We start from the raw sequence: 11,005 nt of genomic DNA, 5'->3' as shown, positions 1-11,005 counted from the left end.
GAGGGGATACGAGAGTGTAAATCAAGGGTCAGCAAACTATGGTCTGCCTCCTGTTTTTGTAAATTAAATTTACTGGAACACAAATACACCCATTTGTTAATGTACTGTCTATAAATGCTTATATGCTACCATGGTAGCATTTAGTTGGAATAAATACCAAACCTAACTGAGAATGTCTGTATGAGGACATATGAAGTATCTTGCCCTTTTCAAAGATCTTGTAATTTATTGAAGGGCCAGAAATGTAAATACATATTTATAGCACATAAGATAATGGGAAAAAACAAAATATGGAATAAAAAGAATACACAGCATCTAACAAAGAAACAATGGTAACAAAGATGATAATTAGACTACTGATGAAGGCATCTACCATTTACTGATTGCATATTATGTTGATGCTTTACATATTAGATATTAGATACTTTCACTCATCCTCCAAACAATCTTGCAAAGTAAATGTGTCAGTTAGGATAGGACAAGACTTGCTGCAATAACAAATGACCCCAATATCTCTTGCTACATATCCATGGTGGATCAGTAGAAGGCTCTGCTTACTGTTAACAGCCAAGACCTCAGGATAATGGAGGTTCCTTCTCAACACATGCGTCCATATTTGCTTCACTGAGGGAAGGGACCATAGCAAATCACACGCTGCCTCTAAAAAACTTCTATGCACAACTGAAACACAGAACTTCCACTCAGATTGCATTAGCAAAAACAGGTCATATAACCATGCCTAAATTGAAAAGTACTATCATGTGCTCAGAAGAAGAGCTGGAAATATTTAGAGAATACCAGGAACGTTTACCCAAATAAATACTGGGTAAAAACCCTTCCAATGAAGACATGTAAGAGAAGTTAGGAGACTTCGTCAAAGACAGAGTTAATAAGTAGTAGTGTTTGAATTGAACCCGAGTCAGTATGATGCTAAATTCCAAGCTCTTTTATGTTATACCAGTCAATGTCCTTTCTCATCACCTTTGTGTTGGAAAATAGTAGAGTTTACTGATGAAAGGAATAGTAGGTTTACATGATTGAGGACCAAGAAAGAGATGTAAAATGTTTCAACTTGATGAGCTTGCAAAAAGCAAATCCTTTAAACTTTTTTATAAAGACATTTACATTATGTAAGCAGTATTTAAGAAAGATATAGATGGCAGTTCAACCAGAGAATTTGACCTGGGGTGGGATGATTACCGGGAGGAGAGGGCAGTATGGAAACAAGAATGAGATAATACAATAAAAAAGAAGGGAGTGAAAGAGAAAGAGAGAAGGAGAGGTTGAGGGAAAGAGAATTAATAGTTGCAAGGGAGATTTTAGGCTGAGACCATCCCTGTTCTTGGGTACTTTAAGTATAATTCTTTCCTAAAAGGTTCAGGTTCAAATATATATGAGACAGAGTTACTATTTCTTTTAGACGTTTGTCAAGTGTGAAAGAGGAGGAAAAATCTGTTTGTGAAGGGAGTTTACAGTATACTTAAAGTTTATTTTAAAAATAAATAGGACTTGATAGATAGGGCAATAAACAACAGGCCCCACCAGGAACCTGCCAGGAGCACTAACAGGAAGCATCTGTAGGCTGCCAAGAGCCAGAAATAAGAATGAACAGTTCTCATCATCAGAGAGTCACAGGAACATTCACAAACAAAAAGGATATTTGGGGTGCAGCATCTCTAAGCCAAGTTACTCTCTGTCATGAACGCACTCAGTTTATATAGAATACACCCACAGAGGTAAAGCCACATCTGAATCAGCTGCTGCTTGTTCCCTTTGCTGTGAGTTCCAGGTTTTGTTTTAGCCTAAAATTGTGACACAGTATACAAAAATATGTAGAGACCTTTAGAGAAATTTAATACCACAGGAACATAAAACTTTGCCTGACCTCAATAATTAAGAAGTATGTATGACCAGAAAAGAGTCTATGTGCTCCCCCAAAGGTTTATTATTGATATTTTAATATTTATTAAATTCACAAAGGTCTGATTAATTATGGGTATGTGCTTACCATGTGCTGAGCATGATCACAGAGCTGAGGATACAGACGTGAAGAGAAACAACCTTTACTTTCCTGGAATCTCCTATTTTAGCAAAGGAGGAAAATGAGAAAAATAAATAAGGTGATTAAAGATTGGACTAAGTGATATAAAGCTATGAAAATAATTAATAGAAAACCAAGGGACAAGGAGTGGCACCCACCTGAGGCAGTGTCCAGGTGGCCCTTTGGAGTGGGGAGCTTTGAGCTAGGACTTGAAAGGTAATGAGCAAACCATGTGATGACAAAGCATAGTGTACGTTTGGTCCTGTTTCAATGAACGAAGACTTTTTTCTGGAGACAAAAATATAATAGAGCTGGGTTATAAAGCTCGTTGGATGAGGAATCAAGATAACTGAGTCTCTTTTCTGCCACTTAATAGCTGTATGCCCATAAGCTAATCACATAAACTTTATGAGTCTGGATTTCTTCATCTGTGAAATGTGTGGGTTGAGCCCAAGGATCTCTAAGGTGTCTTCTGGCACGAAAACTTTATACTAATCCTCTCCTACCCCTACTGCATGTGTGTGCGTAGAGCACATGCGTGCACATGAGCGCACACATGCACACACACACACACACACAGAGGACACAGGTAAGTCTCCTATTTTCTAACTGCTACCTGGAATAAACTCTGGGCAAAATATGAAATGCTCATGCAATACAATTTCAACGTAAGTGAAAACCACCATATCTATCCTTAGCATCTTCCCAAAACTCAACCTTTCTATAAAGGTCCCTGGGGACAAATGCGACTACCTTATCTTAGACGATACACCCACACCCCTCTCTCAAATTACTGGTCTCTGGCCATAGCCTCTGATACTCCAAGTGTGTGTGACTCTTCTTCCATACTCTCCCCCCAACACAGCCCAATTCAATTTCATCTGATTGGACCAGAAGTGAACGCCCAATTCAAGGAAGAATCAACCATAGGCTGACCACTGACCAGGGAAATAAAGGGAAAAGGTGAGTTCAGGCCAACCAATCCACTTCCAAGGAAGTTGGATTTGGGACTGTGAAACATTGGATGGATTGGTAGCAGGGCAAAAAATTAAGGACACATGAAAGACTGCCAAAGCATAATGATAACAAAGCATTCGAACGAAGTCTGTGGCCTCTGTGACTGTTGAGGCTCCCAGAGCTGTTTAGATCCAGATTCACTCCCCAGTTTCATTTCCCACGAGAAAGTACTGGCTTTAAATAATTTAAATAATACTGTAAAGTATTTACAGTATTTCCCGTCCCCTATTTCTACGAACTTTCTGTGTCCTATGAACAATCCCCATTTCTACCAAACTAGCTTAGCTGGATTTCTTTCTGCCAAATTGCATTCACTAAAACAAAGGGTGGCTCATTCAATCAATAAGCTAAGCTCCATGGAAATGTTAATGGTGACCTGATTTAGAAACAGGAGTCATAAATGAAAATGGGGGAAAGGCTCTGCTTTCATGAAATAGAGGTCAGATGACCATGAGGGGCTGGCAGAGGGAGAGGTGAATGGCACCTGAAGCAGAAAATGGATTCCAGAAAATATGCAGTTTGGGGGATGCTCCAAAATTGGTCTGGAAGGACCTCAAAGAGATGAGTAGGATGGGAAAATCTGACCTACAATGTTGCTAACGAGTCTGACCTACAATGTTGCTAACGAGCAGTGCTTAACTCTGTGGGAAACAGCCCCCAAAGCTCTCAGATACGTTGGTCTTTCTCTCCACTCACCTTCCTCCCAGCACAATGCATCATGTATAGTAAAAAGAAAAAATTAATACTTATTAGTGGAGGCATAAAATTCTTCTTTCAGGAAACACACAGGAAGATATTTTCTCCTAGTCTCTCTTCAAAGAACTTTGTATTTTCCCACCCCTGCATAACTCTTTAGAAGTTTTTCTTACGTCTGTGGCTTATGCGCCTCAAATTAGGGATCACGGGGAGACAAATCAAGCCCGTCGTTTTTAAGAAGATGGTATGGAGTGATCGTCCAATAGTCACTTCCAACTGCCATCTGTGACAAGTCTGTAAAACATTTCGTTTGCATAATATATGGGAACTCTATTAAAATACAGCACATTGTTAAAGGAAGTGGGAATATTCTAAGTCAAACTATGTCTCCTCATAAAACCATCCCCCTAGCACTGGCAACAAAGCAGAGTTTTCCTGTATTGCTTTAAAGAAGAAAACCTACTGCTCAAGGAATTACTGAATAGATGCTAAACCTAGTTTAATCCAACGCTGCCGACATGTTGTGAAGTTACAACGAGAAGAAGGCTGAGCAAAGGTCATTTAGCGGAAAGATGCCTGTCTGGATTGAACATCTCCTTGCTCTAGAGCAAGCAAGGACAGAACAGCAATCAGTTTATAAAAGCAGGCACTGGGTGCCATTCATAATGTAGACCTATATATCTGACCTAAAAAGGCCAAAGCTCGTGTTTCCAGAATAGAAAAATGTATATCAAATGCCTTAGCTGGAAGAAAAGATCTTTATGTATAGTCAGAAGTGGGCCAGCAAACTAATATCTTGACAGCATGCTGGAGATTCGCCGGCTTCTTGGGTTTTTTTTTTTTTCCCTGCCTCTGTCCGATGACATCCTTGCTCTAAAAAAGGACATTTTGTTTGTCCAGGTGCAGAATTTTTAAAAACATGCTATTATTCTCACAGCTTCAACCCTGCTTTTCGCTACAGATGTAGTTTTTCAAAAGCATCGGGTTCGCAAAGACCATGGTTGTTAATTAATGACCATTTACATCAGCCCAACAGCCTAGCCATATTTCAATGATCAGTTGGGGAAAATCTGAAGGAGAAACAGGACAGGAGAGCATGGAAGAGAGCTTCTTACCTTCAGTGTTTTAATCAGAGCAGTCTAATAAAGTTATTTGTATTATCAGTGACTTCAACCTCACTGTCAAAGTATTTCTATTGAAATGCAAGCCCAGGAAATAACCTTAGGAGGCATTTGTAATAGTTTGGTTCCAACTCTGTACAGGGTGCCCAACCAGAGGCTGGAAAAACTTATAAATGGTTTTCCTTCCCAAAGAGCCTGAATGACAGCCAGGCCCAGGTCATACTTCTCTCAAGACAAGATGGTGAAAGTGCAGTTTACTGTTCAGTTTTAATTCACTGCTGTCTTTTGTAAGACAGCCTCTAAAGAGAGAGGCTAAAGTCAGTCTGCCTAATTTTAGCAACACCTGGATGAAACCTTGTGTTTTCATACTATGGGTCACTTCCCTGTAGTGTTTTATGAAACTTGCCTTAAATTTGTCACCCTAAATTCATACCTGGTCAAATTTAGATACTCTCCTAAAACACAAGTACAAGAGAAGGTTGTAATTTTCTGGGCCATTTCCGCCACAATTGCCCACCTCTTGATTTGGGCAGGTGTTTCACATCTGCAGATCTCTGGCTCATCTTGTTTTCACGGCTCCATCTCTTTTATCCCATGATGTCACTGAAGAGAAGCAAAGATCCAACAAAATCTTAAATCTGCCACATCTGGATTTGTGTTTTCCTTGAATAAGATTAGTGAGTGCTGACTTGGACCAGCCACTGAGCTACCTGCTTATATTCTTTAGCTGTGTCCATCTCACGACATGGAAAGATTAATGCCATTTTACAGATAAGAAAATGGAGCCTCAGATAGGTTAGGTGCCCTTTCCCAAAGTTATATGGCTCATACCTAGCTGAGCAGAAATGCACACTGGGGTGTAAGCTTATAGCCCACATGCTAACCCACCGCACCAATCAGCTCCTTCTTTAATTCCACTACCCAGGGGCGTGCTGAAGCACTGAGTCTAGAAACAAGGCCTGATCAACAGCAGCCTTACCTTTGACAGTCCAATCCAGGCTTCTGTTTTGGCGAATTCCCACCTGGCCAGTAAATGCCTGTATTATTTTGTGCCTGGACTGGAAGAAAGGAAATTGATTTTCTTTGGGGTGAATACAAAGACACTTCGAGCAGGTCTTGTCCCATGAAAAAGCTGGCTGTGGTGCACCCATGCACTCACTTATATTTAATCCCCTCATATAGTGCAAGTTCCATAAGTTCAGAGACCTAGTCTTATATCCCAAGTTTGGAGCCCAGAATGTGGCACTTAGATGTCCAGGAGTTTGTTCAATGAATGAATGAATGAATGAGTAAGTGAATGAGCAGAAACTTCAAGATCCAGGCACAAGAGACCCCAGTGTAGGAGCCTTTCACTCCGTGTCCTGCTTTCACCAACTGTACTGCTGATATCAGCCCATTCCCGGGTTCCTGGTCCCTGCATTATTAACCCAATAAGATCCCCAGCTCCAGCGCTTCCCTTGGGTCTCTCTCCCTGAGAAAGCCCAGTCCACCTATAAGCTTACCATTAGTTTTAGAATGCACTTAAAGTTTCTCAGGGGGGTACTTTCATACTACCCTCTGCATACCCTAGCCTCCAGGGAGTGAAAAAAAAAGAGAGATTGTTTTTATGGTAATCAGATTTCTTAACAATGAAATGGTCTTGCTAATGGTCTATCATTTTCATTCATTCAGAATAGGTTTATTGAGCTCCTACTGTGTGCCAGGTAGTTGTAAGAGCTGAGGGTATTGTGAGGATGAAAAACAAAAAGGACGACCATTATGGAACTTAAATTCCAGAGAAGGGAGCCAGTCAGTAAACTAAGAGTAAAACATAGGATGTTTTAGGAGGTGATAAACAGAAAAAAGAAAAACAAAGAATAGAAGTGGGATAGGAACTGCAGACAGCGGAATGCAACGTTAAATAGGGTGGGCGTTAAGCATTTAATTGCATTCCTCCTCCGAAGAGCTACATTCAAGTCCTAACCACCAGTACCTCAGAATGTGACCTTATTTATAAACAGAATATATGCAGACGTAATTAGTTGAAAAGAAGTCATAGTGGAGTTGGGTGGGCTCTTAGTCCAATATGACTATTGTCCTTTGATTAGAAAATAGTGTAAAGACACACAGGGAGAGCACCATGTGACTACAGAGGCAGAGACTGGAGTGATGCAATCATAGGCCAAGGAACACGAGGACTTCGGACTATCACCAGAAGCTAGGAAAAGGCAAAGAGGGATTCTACCCAGAGTCTCAGAGGGCACCTTAACTTGGCCTTACAGCCTCCAGAACCCTGGGAGAGAAAATAAATATCTGTTGTTTTAAGTCATCTCGTTCAGTACTTTGTAACGGGAGGTCTAGGAGACTAATATAGTGGGCAGGGAGGCCTCAACTGTGAGGATGGCATCTGATAAAAGACCTGACGTTGGTGCAGGAGCCACCCACATGGCTATCTGGGGGGAGAGGGAACAGCAAGTACAAAGCCTCTGAAATAGTGGACCTAGCATGTTTGTGTGGCTGCAAGGAGGCCAGGGTGGTTGGGGTCAGCTTAGGAGAGGGAGAGTATTCAAGTCCAAATGTAATAAGATCTAAAGACCACGGAGTCTAGGGCTCAAACGTTAGCTGAGCGTCATAATTCCCTGGCTGACTTGTTAAAACACAGATTGCTGGGCCCACCCCTGGATCCCTAGAGTTGCAGTAGATCTGGGGTAGGGTCTGAGAATGCGCATGTCTAACAAGTTCCTGATGCTGATATTGTTGGTCCAGGGGCCACTTTTTGAGAACCCTTATTGTAGGACATCATAACAACTTAGATCCTTGTTCTGTGTGAGCTAAAAGCTATTCGAGGGTTAGAACAGAGGAGTGACACGGGAGGACTTCTGTTTTAGCAGGATGTTGTGCCTGTTGGGTAGGGAATAGACTCTAAGCGGGGGGACCGGTGGAAGCAGAGAGGCCAGTTGTAAGATAATTGGAATAAAAAGTACATAATGTGAAGCACCTGTTTAAAAGGAGTTATGAACCAGTATGTGTTATGTGTGACCCAGGGTGTTTTTTGGATGGGGGAGGAGCATTTGCATTAGTTCGGAGAAAACTAATATATAAATAAGAGATTTGAGTTACCCTGGCCTTGAAAGCCTGGCATTCTTGGAGAACAGCACTTATTTAATAGGAGTTATATGACATCTGCATGTCACCAGCTTCCTCTCCACTCATGTCCATGCACAGCCAGTTTAGCAACCAAACACGTGTCACATCTGGAAATTCTTAGGCTGGAGGTTTGTTTTTTTTTTTTTTTTTTGCTTTTGAAAGAGTAAAGGGTCCCTTTACTCCATCCTAATACCAACTCAGAATTCTTTGAATTTTTTTTTTTTTTTGGCGGTACGCGGGCCTCTCACTGTTGTGGCCTCTCCCGTTGCGGAGCACAGGCTCCAGACACGCAGGCTCAGCGGCCGTGGCTCACGGGCCCAGCCGCTCCGCGGCATGTGGGATCCTCCCGGACCGGGGCATGAACCCGTGTCCCCTGCATCGGCAGGCGGACCCTCAACCACTGCGCCACCAGGGAAGCCCCAGAATTCTTTGAATTTTAAGAATTTTTGTTTGAGTAGTTAATGAGGACTTCGGTGTTCACGTCTGTTAAAGCTCTCAGATCACTCCCAGAGTGACCTTTACGAAGGTTCTAAAATAGATTAGAATACCTATTATCTTTTTATATAAAGCTGAAATCTTACAGTGGAAGAAATTTCCAATGTGAAGAATGAAACAAAATGCTAGGGTTAATGATGACCAAAAAAAGTAATATTTAGAAGAGAATCGTACATCCAACCTCTTTAAAGCATTTGATTTCTATTAACACTTTCTCTTTCCACTTTCTGTGTACTCTCACCTTCCTGTGGATCTATCACCTTACTGACACACTCACAACAGCTACACAGACGGCTTCAAAACATAATGGCTTTATTTCTTGGCTGTTTGAAAGTTCTGAATTTTGTAATTTGTATTTTATAAATAACTTGACTTTAAAAAAAAATGTAAATTTTGAAATACCCAAAATCCTGGAGAAAGACATAGCCTATGACCTTTCTACACCAAGGGAAAAAGTGAAGCATCTTCAAAGTGTTATTTAGACCACTTTAGTGCTGATACACTATATCAATTAGCTGTGTGACCCTAATGCAGAAATTAACTTCTCTGTTCCTAGTTTCCATATCAGTAAATTAAGGGAGTTTGAATGAAATTTCAAAGGCCCCAGCAAGCTCTAGAATTAGCTGATTTAAATTGTACCATTGTATCCTAGATTTATTTTGGCTTTAAAAAAGGGAAGTTACTTTATTTTGTATCCTTTCTGATTTTGAAACTGAGATCTAAATTCAAACCTTCTGGGGGCTAGACTGGTAGTATAAGTGAGTGAATCAGATGAGAAGCAAGAAAATAGAGTCAAGGAGCAAGAACTGGCCACCTATGAGGAGACCATGGTGACCTATGAGAGGACCACAGGGATCTCTGACTGAAGGACACTGATACTCTGCTCTAGCTTATGTGTGCATTGTAGAAACGGAGACCTGGGCTTATTAAAAGCTTCCAGTATTTCAGGAGCTCAAAATATTCATTTTTGTTGGCACCACCTTGATCTTTAAATTGACAAGTAATTCAAATTAAAAACATCATCATCACCATGCAGACCAAACCAACATGTCTTACAGCTCAATCCAATCTAAAACCTACTAGTTTGCATGATGAAAGCCATATTGGATAAGATTTATCCCTTCAGGGGTTATTGTTGCATGCTAAGTTTCCATAATTAATTTTCTCTCTAAAAAAATAACTACTAATCTCACGCATGCCCCTACAAGGAAAAGGTTAAATAAAGCATTTATAATAACCAGAGATAGACTGACAGTCAGAAAGACAGACACAGGATACTGTAAAAATGCCTACAGGGCAACACAAACTGGTTTTGCAGAGGTGGCTTAACCAACTGAGATTTGAGCTGTACAGGCTTAAGTCAAGATATTCTGTTTCTTGGTCAGTTCCATTGGCCAACGGGTGAAAAGCAGAAGTCATGGTTGGGCTGACTGGTCAATCAACATGGCCACAGGATGAAAATTTATTTTCTTTTTCTTCCCTCCAATGTATATCTCCCCATAGACTCCATTCATTTCCAGCTTTGTAGTGAAATTACTCATTGGTCCTAAATCCCAAGCACTGCCCCCAAACTCACACCTAGAAAATAAAAAAGTGAGGATGTAATTACCACTATAAATAGGATTGTTTCTTTTATGGAAAGATTAATAGAATAAAGAAGTTAGCATCTTTAGTATATCTAAGTATTTATCTACTGATAATTCATTTAATACATGGAGGGCTATAAAAATTTTAAGAAAAGGTACATAGATTTATGGATTTTCTATATAAATAAAATTAGCTTTCTTTCAGTTTGTCTCCTTGCTATTACATCACACAAAAAATTATCTGCAAGAATTTTCACTAATTTTGGAGAATACAGTTGTGATGGTCCAAGTGAAAATATAGGCTATGTTCTGCGTCTAAAGTTGGATTCCTCCACAAAAGAGCCTGAGACAAAGCCTTGGGAATTTATTTGAGAGATGATCCCAGAAGCAGGAAGCATGAAAGGAGAAAAAGCCAATTAAGCTATATTATTGAACTGGTGATGGTTGTAAGCAGCTAGGTTCATTCCTACTGGGGGACCATCTGAGAACAAGGTAGAATGTGTCTCAGAATGCTCCCACCAAAAACCAAAGTGTCTGAGACATTTATACATGGACTCTTAGCCTCCCATAGTTGAGATTTACTGTGGGTATTACCTTGTATATAATAACCGTTCATGGCTGTAGGAAAAGTCTTTAGGCAGAAGAACAGAGAGATCCTGGGGGCATTTGAGGTAGGATGCCATCAGCATCATAGGATCAAATTTGCAGCTGTAATTACAGGTAGACTACAAATATATACAGATGCTAAATTATGTAAACAAAATTGGGACCCACCAAAAACATAGGATACCATCCTTCACAGCAGCTAGAAATGAACTGGGGTATAAAGAGAAATCTATGAATTTGCCAATCAAAGGAGAAAAGCTGTTATCCTCATATCATGACTGCCAGTTCCACTGCGTGCTGCCTATGTGTGTTCCATG

General features: G+C 40.5%; 1 protein-coding gene across 2 annotated transcripts in view; it reads right to left on the bottom strand.

Annotated features, from left to right (window-relative positions):
* Positions 1-11,005, bottom strand: part of TAFA1 (TAFA chemokine like family member 1) — a 774,580-nt gene that overhangs the window by 490,135 nt on the left and 273,440 nt on the right. Inside the window, exons 5-7 of one of the 2 annotated variants that reach the window (XR_009520895.1) lie at positions 5,855-5,933; positions 5,393-5,478; positions 3,897-4,048 (exon numbers count right to left, since the gene is read on the bottom strand). The exons of the other annotated variant lie outside the window; for it this stretch is intronic. The gene's annotated coding sequence lies outside the window, so the exon portion shown is untranslated. Of the gene's footprint in view, positions 1-3,896; positions 4,049-5,392; positions 5,479-5,854; positions 5,934-11,005 lie in introns of those variants that run through there. 2 annotated transcript variants of the gene reach the window in all.

This window comes from Delphinus delphis, chromosome 10 (assembly GCF_949987515.2).
Source record: "Delphinus delphis chromosome 10, mDelDel1.2, whole genome shotgun sequence".
NCBI classification, from domain to species: domain Eukaryota; kingdom Metazoa; phylum Chordata; class Mammalia; order Artiodactyla; family Delphinidae; genus Delphinus; species Delphinus delphis.
Note: the sequence above shows the minus strand (reverse complement) of the source record. Positions and strands in the feature narration are given on the sequence as shown.